Source organism: Lactuca saligna, chromosome 8 (assembly GCF_052625555.1).
Source record: "Lactuca saligna cultivar CGN05327 chromosome 8, ASM5262555v1, whole genome shotgun sequence".
In the NCBI taxonomy this organism is placed as follows: Eukaryota; Viridiplantae; Streptophyta; class Magnoliopsida; order Asterales; family Asteraceae; genus Lactuca; species Lactuca saligna.
In genome coordinates this window covers 134,018,524-134,035,122 of record NC_136424.1, presented here as the reverse complement: position 1 = coordinate 134,035,122, position 16,599 = coordinate 134,018,524, and positions in this window count along the sequence as shown.

Below are 16,599 nucleotides of genomic sequence, written 5' to 3'. Positions count from 1 at the left end.
ATAATATCGGTTTCTATTTATAGGTTGTTGGGTCTGGGATTACGCTGGGTGTAATTTCCAAGTACGTTGGGCGTACGCTTCAGATAAGCTTTGGTATGTGTGCCACGATCCTCAAAAATCCATAATTATCGCATATGAGCATCGTTTTTGATGTTCTATATATCCACGCGTAGGTGAGATTATGCTTTACAACTTTCATTTAGGCTTCGTTGGCTAATTTTAACTTTATTTTTAATATATTATTTTTAGTAGGTCGGGATAGGAAAACTCCGTTATAAATTCATAACTTCTTCATCTGACGTCCGTTTCGTCTGTCTTTTTACCGTTGGACTACTATCAACAAGATCTTCAATTCTCGTTTAGATTGTTTCGGCTAAAAACCGCTCGATCTCAAATCGAGTATTCGGGCTGCATACCGCTAAGTCGAAACTAAGAAAAATCATAACTTCCTCATACGAAGTCAGATTCAGACGTTCTTTTTATGCACGCTCATGGTTTAACGAACTCTACAACTTTTGTTTAGATCACTAAGGCTAAATATCAATCTAACATAAATTCACTTTTTACGCCATTCAGTGTCGTGCTGGTTTTGTCGCGAAACTTCGACACGTCATAACTTCTTTGTTATAACTCGGATTTCGGCGTTCTTTATATGCACAGAAACCTTGTGACATATACTAAAACTTAGTTAAGGTTATTCATTATAAATAATCTTCTATCAAAAATTCGTTTTTGACGTTTATCGTCTTTTAATTGATTAGCCCTGATCTACGGACGTTACAGAAAATCCAACAGAGGTGAGATCAAGGTCACAGGAAAGCGCAAAAGGGTACATCCTTTATTCATCCTTTTCTTAATACTTTCTTCTAGATAAGATTTTTCTTAAATCTACTATTTTGATTTCTTTTTTGCGGAATGCACAACATTTCGATTCCAATGTTGCCTTATGTAAAGTGTGCACCAACAATGGTTTCTTTTTTTTGTTGGCTATATTCTTGATAATACAAATTCTTTAAGAATATTCAAAACCATTCTACAAGAATAGCTTATTTTGTAAAAATATTATTGTTGTATTCTGATAGAATTGGAGTTAATTAATTATATGTTTAATGTGCAGTTGTTACAAGTGTATCACTACAAAATATTTGGCAATGAATTTGTGATGGAAATGGCTTGAAGATCTGATGGGAGAGGCTTCTTGTATAAAATCATTCTCATGCAATACAATTCTGACAAAATGTCAATCTCATAGAATGCTAGTATATTTTGAAGTGGCTTAGAGGATAAACATACACAAGACATCTACAAACAAAACAAGAAAGTGAATGAGGATTCTTTCAAGAATGCCAATATTTTTTTTTTTTGCAAGAGATTTCAAGAATGAATGTAGTTTATGTTCATAGTTGTATTCTTTAAGAATTAATGTAATTACTTATTCTAAACTATTAAACTTCGTTTTATATAAAATTTGTATTCATTAAAAATTATTGGTCTTGATAATATGTGTTTATAATATTATCTTCATAGTTGTATACCATTCTGATACAATAAAATCGGTTTATGTTTACAAATTACGTTTGAAATTGAATTAATTTGAAAAAAAAATCAGATTTTTTAGATAAAAGCCATTATTTATCCCATAAATCTTGATTTTTCCTTTTTTAAATTTGTCTCAATTAACTAAAATGTCATTATGCTAAAATTTGTGTGATTATATGGTACATGTTACCCTATTGTACTATCATAGACCCTCAAATCATGACCCTTGATTCTATTTCATTCGATGGTCCAGATATGTGCTTTCTGGCACACAATAATTAGTAGAAACAAAATAACCTAAGCCTATGTGTGTGTGTGTATATATATACATATATATATATATATATATATATATATATATATATATATATATATATATATATATATATATATATAAGTTTAATAGAGAACAATTATCAATTAAAGAACCAAGGAACCGATCCAAAGCTTCAAATTTTAAAATGATCAACGACAAAAAGAAGGGTTGTAGACTTTTATAATGGACGCACATGTACTAGATTATAATAAAACCGACTTCCTTTTTTAGTTTAATTTTTTAGGCCATATTTTTTATCGAAAAAAAACCGAATATACTATTGTTCGTAATTTTTCGTCGTCTTTCCATAAATATCTATATTGATATATAAAAAATGAACCTTTTTTTTAAAAAACCCACTTTATTTTCTTTGTTTATTGAAAAGTTAATGTCTATTTTTTTGTAGAAAAAAAATAATAAATATATGAAAATTCATATTTTTTTGATACTCTTTAGGAATAAATTCATATTGATGTTTAAAAAAAATCAAAATTTCAGTTCAAATTTATATTTTGAACTTGTTTAGTTTCACATTGTGAACCTGTTCAGATTCACATTGTGAATCAGTTCAGACTCATGGTGTGAATAATAGTAAGTCATATTAACAATGTGAATAAATCCATTTGTTGATTTTACAAAACTAATTTATGAGTAATGAAAACGTTAAAATATTTAAAAACTACATGGAATATATTTCAATTCATATGTAAATTTTACTAAGTTAATTTGCGAATGATCAAAGAGTTTAAATAGTAAGTCAAATTCACATTGTGAATGTTACAAATTGAAATATTTACAGTTTAGATTTACGATGTGAATCTAAACTGACTGATTTTTTTTTCACATTGTCAATGTTATAAATTGAAATATTTACAGTTTAGATTCACACTGTGAATATGAACTGATCGAATTTTTTTTTTAATCAGTGTTGACGTTTATTAATAGAGTGTAAAAAATTCACATTTTTGGTATAATTGCTTTTGTTTTTTTTAATTAAATTTAAATATTGAAAAAAATAACAAAATGAAATAAGTTTTTTCGAAAAAAAAAATCATTTTTTATATATATCAACATGGATCTCTATGGAAAGAAGACGAAGAATCGTGAACAACGGTATATTCGGTTTTTTCGATTAAAATGTGGCCTAAAAAATTTAAACGAAAATAAATATATTGGTTTTGTAAAGAGGTGGATTTTATTGTATAATTTGTTATTTGTGCATCCAATATACAAGTGTGCGTCTATTTCCTTGGTCGGTAATGGTTCATTGGTTTCTTGTTAATTATGGTTATTTATTGAACGACAACCTATATATATATATATATATATATATATATATATATATATATATATATATATATATATATATATATATATATATATATATATATATATATAATTTTGCTAAAACTCGGTCGTTATTTTTTTCGACGCCGTGTGCGGTTGTAGACATTGCACCCCATCAGTGCCGTCCCTGATCATCATTTAATATGGATAAGAGGATAGGTAGAAAGAAAATATAGGAAGATATTTAAGTTCTCTACTATGATAGATAGACCTAACAATTCGTGAATTCGTGTCATAAAAATATGTCAGTCACAAATTTGACACAATATAAATACACAAAGAGAAATAAGCGTTATCTCAAATTTTAAGATGTAATTGTGTCGTGTCACTCATAGATTCATATATCGTGTCTGGATTTGTCAGGTGTAATTATAGATATGATGATCAAAATAAGAAAAGGGAAAACTCAAAAAAAAAAAAAAAAAAAAAAAAAAAAAAAAAAAAACCCTATGTATTATACCCTAATACTTAAAATAACCCCTATATAATGTTTTGAGAAATTAAATATCCTCCTATTTTTTGTTCCTACAAATCCTCATACCCAATTAAATAGTGACATGTGTAACATTTAATGTCCATTTAATGAAATTTTAGTATATTAATATGACACATGTTTTGATTTAATTGGGTAGGAGAATTTGTAGAAACAAAAGTAGGAGAAATTTAATTTCTCTAATGTTTTTGTGGAAATTAACCATTATTATTTCTAAAACCGTTTAAAATACCTTCTTTATCCGGTAACCCTTTACTACATGTTCTCAGCAATCGATGTGGATTTCCCTTTAGTAAATCGGCCTCCTTTTTAACCTATAACAAAATTCATTTATGTAAAAAAGACCCTCTTTAGCCCAACACTTTTTCAATTTTGATTTTGATTTTGATTCTGATTTATATTTCAATTCGGTTTTTGATTTGGTTCTCGGGTTCCACATGTGATGTTTTGAGTAGGTGACGGTGGTTAACCGATTGTTGATTTCGTGGTGATGGTTGAAGGTGATTATTGGAGATGTTTCTTGCAGTTGTGGTGTCGATGGTTCTGGAAAGAGAGTTAGGTTCTCGGTTTTTCGGATTTAAGCAGAAGCAGAAACAGGTAATGGTGTTTCTCGGATTTAATAAAAAAACGAGAATTTTTTGTGCTGTTGCAGGTTCTCGATGGGGATGATGAACCGTGTTGATTCTTTTTCTTTCAATCTCGATGGTGGATGCTGGAAATTGAAAACGAAGCAGCAAATGGCTTAAGGTCTTGATAGTGATGTTATTTTTAACAAAAAAAATGAAGAGCAGCAGCACGTCTCAATGGTTGTGATGTTTGGAACAAAAACAAAGAGTAGCAGCAAGTCTTGATGGTGGTGGTGTTTGGAACAAAAAGGACGAAAAGCAGCAGGTAAATGTTTCTTTCCTTTTTATGTTGTTGCAGGTTAAACAGGTAAATAGAGGGTGTAAGTTGTTGGTTCCTGATTTGATTTTTCTTTACTGTTCAGTTTTATTTTCCTCTTCCTTTTTCTTTTTAATTCACGATGGCAGCAGAGAGGTGATTGTTGGAAATACAGGAAAAGACTTAAAGTGGTATGAAGACCTTTTATGAGATAAAGCAAAATAGAGGACAAGGACAAAATGGGCAAAGCTGCATTGTATTATTCACTTTCACAGTAAACAAAAAGAAGACTCACAACCAATCGTACACTTTCACCCTTTTAAACTAATCAACTGCAGAAAAATAAGGAAACTAACTCACACTACCCTCTAGACTCGGTACTAAAGCCAACATGGTTGTATACTTATTCAAACCTACTTTTGACCACAACTTTGAGCAAAATAAATAAAAACATATATAAAATTTCTGGATTAAGTCAACAATATCCCCCATAATACAAAATTGGTCACCTGCTTGACTCCAGTCAGCTCCCTCATCTCTTTATGCATTAATTTTCCCATCACTTTTGTAAGAATGTCTGCCCTTTTCTCCTTGCTGCAAACATGAGTCACCTTTACTTCACCATTTTCCACACATTCTCTAATGAAGTGGAATTTTATGTCAATGTGCTTGCTTCTCCCGTGAAAGACCAAGTTTTTCATGAGGTCTAAGGCTGACTTGTTATCAATGTGAAGAGTTGCAGGTGCTATTGTTTGTCTGGTTATTTCAGTGAGTAGGTGCCTTATCCAAATAACTTGACATGTACCCATTGTGGCTTCCATAAATTCCACTTCACATAAAGATAGAGCAACACTTCGTTGTTTTTTATATACCTATGTAACTAGATTATCATTGATGTAGAATGCCACACCACATATGCTTTTCCTATCATCTACATCCATCACCAAATCAATGTCTGAATAGCCATCAATCTTGATTTCTTTCTCACCTTTTGAATAAATGTGACCATAGTCTAAGGTACCAATCACATACCTTATGATACCCTTTACTAACTGGAGGTGTTTTTCAGTTGGTTTTTCCGTGAATCGGCTTACAACACCAATTGCAAATGAAAGATCTGGACGAGTACATGTTAAATATCGCAGGCTTACCACAATGTTTCTGTACTCAGTTTGGTTGACCAAATCACCATCTTCATCTTTTCTCAACTGCACTTTCTGATCAATTGGGCACTTGGTGGGGTTGCAGTCTTCCATTCTTGTTTTTGCAAGAATATTTCTTGCATATGCCTCCTGCTTTAAGGTGATCCCACCTTCAAACTGATTCACCTCTATTCCCAGGTAGTGAGATAGAAGACCCAAGACACTCATCTCAAACTATTTGTTCATTTGTGTCTTGAAGCTTGTTATTTTTGACTTGCAATCTCCTGTTACCAGCAAATCGTCTAGATACGCAGCTACTATCAAGACTTTCTCTTTCTTGTTTCGAGTATACAATGAATACTCTTGAGAGAACCTTTTGAACTCCAAATCCTTCAGGTACTTGTCCAAACAAAAATTCCAAGCTCTGGGCGCTTGCTTAAGCCCATTAAGAGCTTTTGAGAGCTTGTCAACTTTGTGCTTTTGATCTGGTTTCTTAAAGCCTTCAGGCTGTCATACATACACTTCTTCCTCCAGATTTTCCATTCATGAAAGCTGACTTAACATCTAAATGATGTACAAGCCATCCGTGAGTTCCTGCAAGGGCAAGCAAAACACGCACCGTCTCAAATCTGGAAACCGGTGCAAAAACATCTTCGTAATCGATTCCCGGTTTTTGAACATAACCACATGCCACCAATCTTGCTTTGTGCTTCAAAATTCTTCCATTTGGGTCACTTTTTACCTTAAATACCCACTTCAATCCAATAGCTTTTCGTCCTTTTGGAAGTTCAACCAAGTCCCATGTTTGATTTTTTTCAATTGAATTGAGCTCTGTCTTCATTACTTCAACCCACTCTGGTCGCTTTCTTGCCTCTGCGTATGAGGTGGGTTCTTCCTCATCGTGAACCAGCAACAATCGCTCGATGTTTCCATACAGGTCAGTTAGTAGTCGAAATCGCTTAGGAGTGCCACCACCAGTGGAGCTTGACGTCGTACTTGAAGAACCGAAAGAAGAAATTGGGGTCGCTGGTGACATCGATTGTTGCTTCGACGTCAATTGTTGTTGCGATGGACACCTAGTCGGTCTAAAGGAATCGGTATATGGGCTATCATGTGGGTTTGTGTGACAGTCCATCTGAGGTGTATTAGTCTCAAGCCCACTTTCAGTCCACATATCATTAAACTGTGGCAGCCCATCTTCTTCAAGAGTGATTATTGATCCAACCTCATCTAAATCATTTACTTCGTAACCTTCCAGTGTAAAGCTCATACCTAGTATTTCTTTTATCTTGACTACCTTTTCCCACTCCCATTCTTTATTTTCTTCAAATAGCACATATTTACTCACACAGATTAACTCTGTATCTGGGTCTAGTAGTCTGTACGCCTTTGTCCCCTTCTCCACTCCAAGATGAACCATCTTCTTACTTCTGTCTTCTAACTTCTTTAGATGTCTCTTGGCAATCTTCACATGACCAACACAACCAAACACCCTAAGATGTTCTACACATGGCTTTTTTCCAGTTCACAATTCGTATGGTGTGGCCTCCTTAAGTGGTTTTGTGTTTACTTTGCTCAAAGTATACACTACGTGACTGACCGCTTCTCCCCACAACACATTTGGTACCTTCATCGTCTTCAAATTGCATCTCACCATCTTCAAGACTATTCTGTTTCTTCTCTCCACAACACCGTTCTGTTGTGGAGAGAATGGTGTTGTGAAATTTCTCTTGAGTCCACTCTCCTCACAATACGTGGTGAACTGGTTCGAAAGGAACTCCCCTCCTCGGTCTGTACGGAATACTTTCATTCTGTCACCTGTTTCATTCTTTACTGTTGTTGTGAAGTTCTTAAAAATATGGAACGCTTCATCTTTGGTCTTCATCAAATAGACCCACATGGCTCTTGTATAATCGTCGACCAACAACATGAAATACTTGTTCCCGGAGGGTGTAGGAGGTGTGATGGGCCCACATAGATCTCCATGTATCAATTCAACTTTCTTTTTTGACTTATAAGAAGTCTTCATTGGATAGAGTTTACTTGTTTTCTTCCCTACGATACAGTCTTCACAGAGCCATATTGGCTCCATTATCTCACCAAGCAAGCATCCTGATCTTACTTCATTCAGTGTAATCTTATAAAGTCGGTTTTGAGATCTTTGTACCTTCATAAGCAACTTTCCAGCAACATCATTAACCTATAAAAATGGGTCCTTTATTCGAATCTGATCTCCTCCTTCTACCAAATGACCAAGACTTCTTATATTAGAGCATAAGTCTGGTATATAGTATACTTCTTGGAGCTTTCTCTGTTCACCATTCTTGCACTGAAAGATAATCGAGCCTTTCCCTCCAATTCTTACTTTTGATCCATTTCCAAAACTGACTGAGCCCTGTATCATTTGATTGAGATCAAGAAACTTGTTCCTGTCTCCGGTCATGTGATTCCTAGCTCCTGTATCTAGATACCACAAATTTGTTTGGCTCGCTTCATATCACCTGTCTTTAACCGCGGATTCACATTCTCTTCATTTAAATGGAATTCAACAATTTTATCAAGAACCGATAATAGTTAGGTTGGTTCGTTGATATGCTCTTGAGCCAAGTTTAAATCTTGGTTTCTTTCACGCCTTGGATTTCTACATTCAGCCGCATAATGACCAAAGTCTTGGCAATTGTAACATTGCACTTTTCTCTTGTCTTTTCTTTCAGATGGTTCACAGATTTTCTGTTGGTGAGAACCACGACCGCCATGACCACCGCGGTTACTGTTGGTACCTCTTCCACGACCTCTGCCTCTTCCTCTTGACCCACTACAACCTCCACAATTTCCTTTGTTCTTGGAGTCTTCTTTATTTTTCATCTTGTTTCTTTCTGTCCACTCTTGATGAGTGAGAAGAAGTTTTCTTTCTTCACTTTCAACGTGGCCCTTCATACGTTCTTTCTGAGCTTTCAATCTCCCTACTACCTCATCGACTGTCATCACATCCAAGTCTCCAAACTGCTCAAGAGTTAAAGCAATCTGTAAGAACTTGGATGGCACCGCCCTTAGCATTTTTTTCACCATATACGATTCTTCTACTGTATCTCCCAAGGGGCGCATTGTGCTCACAATGTTGCTCACTTTCACAGCGAACTCATCAACAACCTCCAACTCTTTCATGTTCAAAGCCTCAAATTCTGCTTTTAAGGTTTGAATCCTTGCTGTCTTCACTCGCTCCTCCCCCATGAACATCACCTTCAAGGCCTCCCAAGCTTCTTTGGCTGATTGCTTCTATGCTAACGCCAATAGTAAATCTTTTGGTATACCTTGATAGATGGCAGCCAATGCCATCTTGTTATTCTTGACTTCTACAATAGTATTTGTTGTTCTGGGTTCAACTGCTTCCCAAACCCCTTGAGCTTGCATGAACACTCTCATCTTTATTGCCCAAGCAGCATAATTGCTTCTTGACAGTGTGGGGTAATGAAGTGTAACCTGCCCATCTTTTCCATTGTTGCTCCCTGTCATTTCTATCACTCGTGGCTGATACTTGGGCATGCACCAGGTTGTGTTCTGATACCAAATGTTGGAAATACAGGAAAATACGTAAAGTGGTATGAAGACCTTTTATGAGATAAAGAAAAACAGAGGACAGGGACAAAATGGGGCAAAAGTTTCACTGTAGTATTCACTTTCACAGTAAAACAAAAAGAAGACACACAACCAATCATACACTTTCACCCTTTTAAACTAATCAACTGCAGAAAAATACGGAAACTAACTCACACTACCCTCTAGACTCGGTACTAAAGCCAACATGGTTGTATACGTATTCAAACCTACTTTTGACCACAACTTTCAGCAAAATAAGTAAAAACATATATAAAATTTCTGGATTAAGTCAACAGTGATGTGGTGGTTCAGAGAGGTAGCAAAAAAAAAAACCTATAACCTTTTTCTTTTCCTCTTGGTTTGATTTAACAGAGGGATGTGCTTGGGTTGTTGAAAGGAGTTGCAACCAGTTTTGTTTTCGGAGGTGGTTGAGGTGGTCTTGGCTTAAAGTGAAACAGTGGTATTTGCGGTGGTCACGGTATAGAGGAGGTGGTGTAAACAGAGAAAGGAGGGTGTTCGGTTATATTTTTATGTTTTTCTTGTTGCAGCTACAGACAAAGAGGATGATCAATAAATACTGAAGAACACATATAACACCCAATACTATTCATTATCTTCTTCATAAAACCTCATCAACACCACCTTACAGGAGAAGGTTTACGGGAATATAATCACAATTACACTTACACCTTATATTACTTCAAACCCACATAGACTTCACCTATTATCACCGTGAACATGTAAACCACTTCCATCAAACCATATTAAAACCTCCTGCATGAAGAACACGTAACACCCAGTGCTATTTATCATCTTCCTCATAAACCTCACCACCTTATACCTCCATTTTACCCACTATAAACACTTACCTGTTACCCACTATGATGGTTAATTTGTACCAAAGAATTATATAAGGGTTTTTTTAAGCATTCGAATATAATACATACGGTTTTTGTGTGTTTTTCCCATAAGAAAAATAAGAATACCAAGAATAGAAATATAGTTAGAAACCCTTATATGTGCAAAAACCACAGAGCACAACTTAATATGTAAATGAAACTCGACTATAAGAAAATATGTTATATGGATGAAAATACCAAGTAAAATGAGAAAAAAGTAAATGAAAAAATAAATAAAAACTGGCATTTAAGTGACTTCATGTTATAGTCTGATAAAATCTTCTATGATTCTCAAATAACACTTATATACAGGAAACATTCTTAAACAAAATGGGAGTCCTAATAACCATCTATAAATACTTAATACATAATATTTTCGTAATTCACATTAAAAATAAATATGCATCAACAATGGAAAAATGATGCAGAAAAGGAAAGTATTACTTTACTACAACACCGTCAAATGCACTACTTCAAGAGAATGCTACACCCACAACACATTGTCATACAAGAAAGGGCTTTAAAGCATCTTCAACAAACTCCACCTTAAGAAGAAAAAAAGTTTAAAAATGTTTTAAATGTTTATTGTGCCAAAAGCTTCTATGTAACATCCTAAAAATCACGATAAAATTTTTATTTTTTATTTAAAAGAAACCATTGTTTTCAACCCAGAATCATATTAAATCAAATGTTAGATATAAATCTTCCCAAGATAAGGATAACATAAAATGTCCAAAATCGTATCATCGAGGGAAGTCTACGATCACGCATTCGCCTTGGCACGATAATCTGAAGTACCTAAAACGATCAACTAAAACTGTAAGCCAAAGCATAGTGAGTTCCCCTAAGTTACCACCACACCACATAACATATATAACATTTCTGAAACATCCCCAAAATACAATCTAAAAATTTCATTTTAAATCATTAATAAAAACAGTAAGTATCATTCATCATATAAAATCATAAGTTGTGTATCTAAAAAATATTATAATAACTATAATATATCAAAATCATATGACAAAACATCAGAGTAATCATCCCATACTGAACGCTATGATGTGTGCTATGCAGTCATCCTGAGCTCTTTCCCTTACTAGCGAAAGTACTTGAAACCAAAGCTAAAAACTGTAAGCACAAAGCTTAGTGAGTCTCCCTAAACTACCACATACCATACACATAATTACATAAACACATAACATATAACTTGGGCCTAGCCCATTACATCGGGCCCCCGCCTGGTATCAGACCAAAGTATGGCATCGTGTCTCGCCCGCAGTATGGCATCATGTCTCGCCCGGCATCGGGCCCCGCCTAACATCGGACCGAAGTCCGGTATACATAAGCATATCAACAAATACATATAAACATAAACGCATAACATAAACATATAAACATTTGAAAAGCTATGTGAAAAAGGAATTTACAATGAATATTAGCAAACCAAAGAATAAAATGAATCACCTAAAAGATCAAAGTGAAAGAAATTTGCATTTGAAAAGCTATGTGAAAAAGGAACTTACAGTGAATGTTAGCAATGAATTTAGCTGATAAGTAATGCACCATCCGATTATTTGTTTTTAACAAAAATCCTATTTCATTAATGGTAAAAATATGAAGACCAGATGATATACATGAATATGCATGTGAGAAAATATAATCCATGTTAGTATATAAGTATTTGACCCTATATTTGAAATACAAGAAAATTAAATAATTTACGTACCAAAAATAAACTTTTGATGTGTGCTTGATTGATCTCATCTGGATTCTCTTTATTGATTTTCAGACATACGTCCAATACATCATCATGCTTGGATCTGCTCATCTTTAACCTCTCTTCAATCAACTCCTCAAAAGTCTAAAAAATCTTCGCAAAGTAATGTGTCATTTTGCTATGCCTGTTTTCTTCCCAACTTTGTGTACACTTTCTCTCACTAATTCACAATGTCAAGAAACAAGAAATGTAAGCAAAAATAAAGAGACCATCATCTAAATGTTAAATTAAGATCGCAACAACAATCAATAACAAACTTCATAGTTTGCCTTTCATCCTTTAGTAATAACCGACACCCTTAATTTCCGCTCTATCCTCTTGAGCATCACCTCCTTTTTCAAGAAACACGACACGACCTACAATTCAATTATGGAACTTGAGAAAAAAAGTCTTTTAACAGTAAGGATGTGACAATCCATAACATCTGACATTGACTATGGGACTCGAAGATGGTAAAATTTTTATTAAACTTTCATTGAACTTACCATCTCAGCGTATGGAAATCTCTCTAACGAGTGAGAAAACCAATATGGGTCCCACCACCATGAGAAATCAAGCTTCTAGATGCATCAATCAACAACAACCTCCTAATGAGTTTGATGGAAACTGGAGACTCAATAAATCACGTGTGGAATCTCTCTAATTTCTCATTCAAATGATTTTGGATAGAAATAAGGTCTCATACTCTAGATCTATCCTCCCAAGGGTGAATCATCATGTAAAGCTACAAGCTTTACGTTCATGCATGTCATATAGGCTCAAAATGCCACAACATGCTCCATAAAGGTCTTTATGCTTGAACACTTGCCTAAAGCTTAATAAATCTTGAATCTTTGGGCTTATAGGGACTCATATAGCTTAGATATGTAATCTCAACTCCCATGACAAACTAAACAACTCCAAACCAAAAAATGGATGGAATAAAGCCCTAATACTTTTTAGAAAGAGATCTAACAAAAGGAATGATCAAGGAGATAGATTTTTACCTCCAATTGATAGCTAGACCGAAAGAACACTGGACCCAAAGCTTCTTCTCATTCCAAACCTGTTTGCTCTTCATTCCCCTTCTAAAAATGCACTTGAACACAAGATCTTTAGCCTTTCTCTCTCTCAAAATGACTATAGCTAGTTTAGGGTTTCTTTAAGTGTGTCCAAATGGCAAGGGAGGCGAAAATAAGGGATTAAGGGCCTTTAAATAGGGTTCAAGCCCTAAAATTAGGGTTTTCTCAATACAGACTCAACCCGTTAAGTCCAGACCCCCCTAACTCGATGAGTGGGCTTCAAAACACGTGTGTCTAGCTAAGCCCCTACACGACGAGTCAGAACCAACCAACTTGTCGATTAGGTTCCCAAAAGTGCATTATAACTCTTAAATTCTCATACAGGATTTAGGGTGTTACACCCGTAGAGCCCGGTTCCTAGCCAAACCTCCTAGTAAGTGAGTTATGCTTACCCTACTTTAAGTATAGCTTATGTTAAGTTCAATATCGTTATTATGAACTTTAAAACAATATATGTATTATAAAATATAATATACAAAGTGTTATTATAATATCTTTTAACTACTTGCGGTATGGGGAATCTGGTTTGAAGGGCTGCATAGGGTTGTTGGATTTCAGAATAGCTTAAATGCCAAAATGGTCATGCCCTCTGGTGTTTAATGTCTGGCCCCTGTACATAGTAGTTGAAAAGTATTGTTTAACACTTATAAAACAATCTCGCTCATAATTCTAGACTAAGAATTAGTCGCAATAAATATTAGACTAAAATCTAGTGGTAATGATACTAGGTTTCGTCGAAGAAAAATAAAATTATTAGAAGTGAAGCGATGCCCGAGTTTAGAGTTATCACTTTAACAAGTGAGTGCATAGTCCCTTTCAAGAACATGATTTTAATACAAGTAGTTATTAAAGTATTAAATATATGTTTGTGTGTGAAATATTTTTCATTGCCTGAAATACGTGTTAAGAGCATATATATGATAATATATGATGATTTAGGATACAATACAAACCTAAATTAATTGAGATGGATATCGGGTAGTTTCTCCTTATGAGTGTGGGTGAGATATACACGGTGGGCCAAACTTTAATATTTTCTATTGATCCGAGAGCACGGATTAGACATATTCTTTTTTCCTTAGTATGAGAGTATGGAGATGACATAGTTATTTGTCATTAATCTGGAAGCATAGATTAGACATAGTCAATTGTCCTTAGTCCGAGTGTATGGAATGAACATAGTTATTAATCTGAGAGCATGAATTATACATACCAGATTTGGGAGTATGGATTAGGTAAAAATGTTAATTTTAAATCCAAGAGTATAGATCATGTCGTTGTGAGGGTCAACGGGGTGGGGTAAAATTACTTATATGAAGTGAAATTGTATATATTGTGAGTTCTAAAAGAGATATATATATATATATATATATATATATATATATATATATATATATATATATATATATATAAATATAAATATATATATATATATATATATATATATATATATATATATATATATATAACATTGTGGGATTGAAATCCCTGTGTACTTTCCATGTATTCTAACCTAACCCACTCATTTTATTTGTTTTACAAGTATCGGTACGAAGTCACATTACACTGAGAGATTAAAGGAGATGTAATCATTAGTGTAAAAGAATGTAAGGTATGTTTATGTATTGACAATGACATCCCAAAGTATTAATATAAACAAAATACATTTCTTCGGAAATTCTTTGATAATATACTTATCATGTTTTCTGGGAAACAAATTCTACAACATAATTTCTTTAAAATGGATACTCTTATTTTTAAATAAGCATAAATAATTTTTTTTAAAATGACCGTGAATTTGGGGATGTTACAGCTTGGAAATGCATGAATTGTCTTCACAGTAGGAAGCTATTAGATAAGGAGCTCGTTGAATCCAGTGGTTTCATTTCATGAGGCATTTGGTCACTCAGGTTGAGTATCGGTTATTGATGGACTGTTAGGTCGTTTTGTAAATTGCTATCTATACTCTTGGGTGAGCAGTTGATGATCTGTCAATCAACTTCATATTTTGGTATGTTTAGTTCCACATGGGCTTTGTTCAATAGTGTATTTGATCAGTGGAGTAGTCGTCAATGCATTCTCGATAGTTGGTCTTTTTTCATCGTCAATAGACAAGGTTCTTCGAAAGTTTTGAATTGTATCAGTGGAGATTCAATGGATATGCCAACCTATCATCAAATTCTATATGTTGCATAGTTTGGCTTCTGGGTATGTTTACCCCCAATTGTTGGTTGTGGAATTATTGTCCATAGTAGGTTTGAGTTTAGCAAAAAAATGGAAGTTCGGATGTTGGGGCAGTATTGTTTAGTTCTTCAGGCGTGGCTTTGGATCTACGCATAATCTAATTTTGGCATGTGATATTGATAGGGTTGATATTTGGATTGATCTGACTAGCATTTTAGCATCATTTTTGGATAACTTTGAAAGTTCTTTCGAGATAGTTACATATTGGTGGAATCCATTCAGTTTCAGTCAAGGGGTAGTTCCTTGTTTCAGTCAATTATGAGGATCTTTCTGTTAACGATTTAGGTTCTTCATTTCATTAGATCTACTGGTACTTCACTTTAGGTAAGGTCATGAGGAAAAATGAACACAATATATCTAATAGGGTTAGTTTTGGGTTATAGCCTTTGAATTAGAACAAGAGTACAACAACCTATCTTTTTCTCTGGTTGTGTGTGACCATGCTTTCGTTTGATTTTGCGTTGGTCGTAACATGTTTTGTGATAGGAATGGTGTGTTATAGAAGGGTATGGCTCTTGTGGTGTTTGTTTAGTATTGAGAGGGATGCTGATTGGGTTCCTACAAGTCGGTTGCTTGATGGTTTTGTATATTTAGGACCCTACGGTACAGGATGTAAGTCTTTAGGCCTGTGATGGAATGACGACAAGATCAGCGTAGTATCGTGAAGTTACAGTTTTAGTGCATAGAAGGTGTCACGATGTTTTATGAACCAATGGTTATATGATTCATATGGGTGGGACCGGGTAATCATTTGATTGAGTGATTTTCTATAGAAGTGGGGTCTTACAGTTAGGGAGAGAAAGAAAATTGTTGTGGTTGAGCATTTTCAAGTTATTGGGTTGTTGGTTGACAGTTGTAGGTTCCTGTGTGGTCTCTCAAGTTTTCTTTATAAGATTCCTTGGTGTCAAGATGGTTAGAGGGAGCTTATGGAATATGTTGACATTGTTTCGGAGATCCTAACCAAGACGGTTTTCAAGGACGAAATCTAGTCTAAGTAAGGGGAAATTGTAACATCTTGTTTTGAGAAGTTCTTATTTTGGGATTATGGATAACAAATGGAACAAGTAAAGCTCTTAGGCTTCAAGGGAATATGGTTTAGACCCCACTAGATATGGATAATTTTGGTTATGTGATCCATGATTTTGGTTTGTGTCTTGGAGTCAAAGGGTAAAATGAGAAAATGATGCTTCAATCTTCCTTCATGAATTAAGGATTTTAGTTTGGTATGTTTTAAGTCAAAAATAATTTGATAGGACTGTGGGGCACTTCAATACTTTTTCGTACATATAAAGAACACCGAAA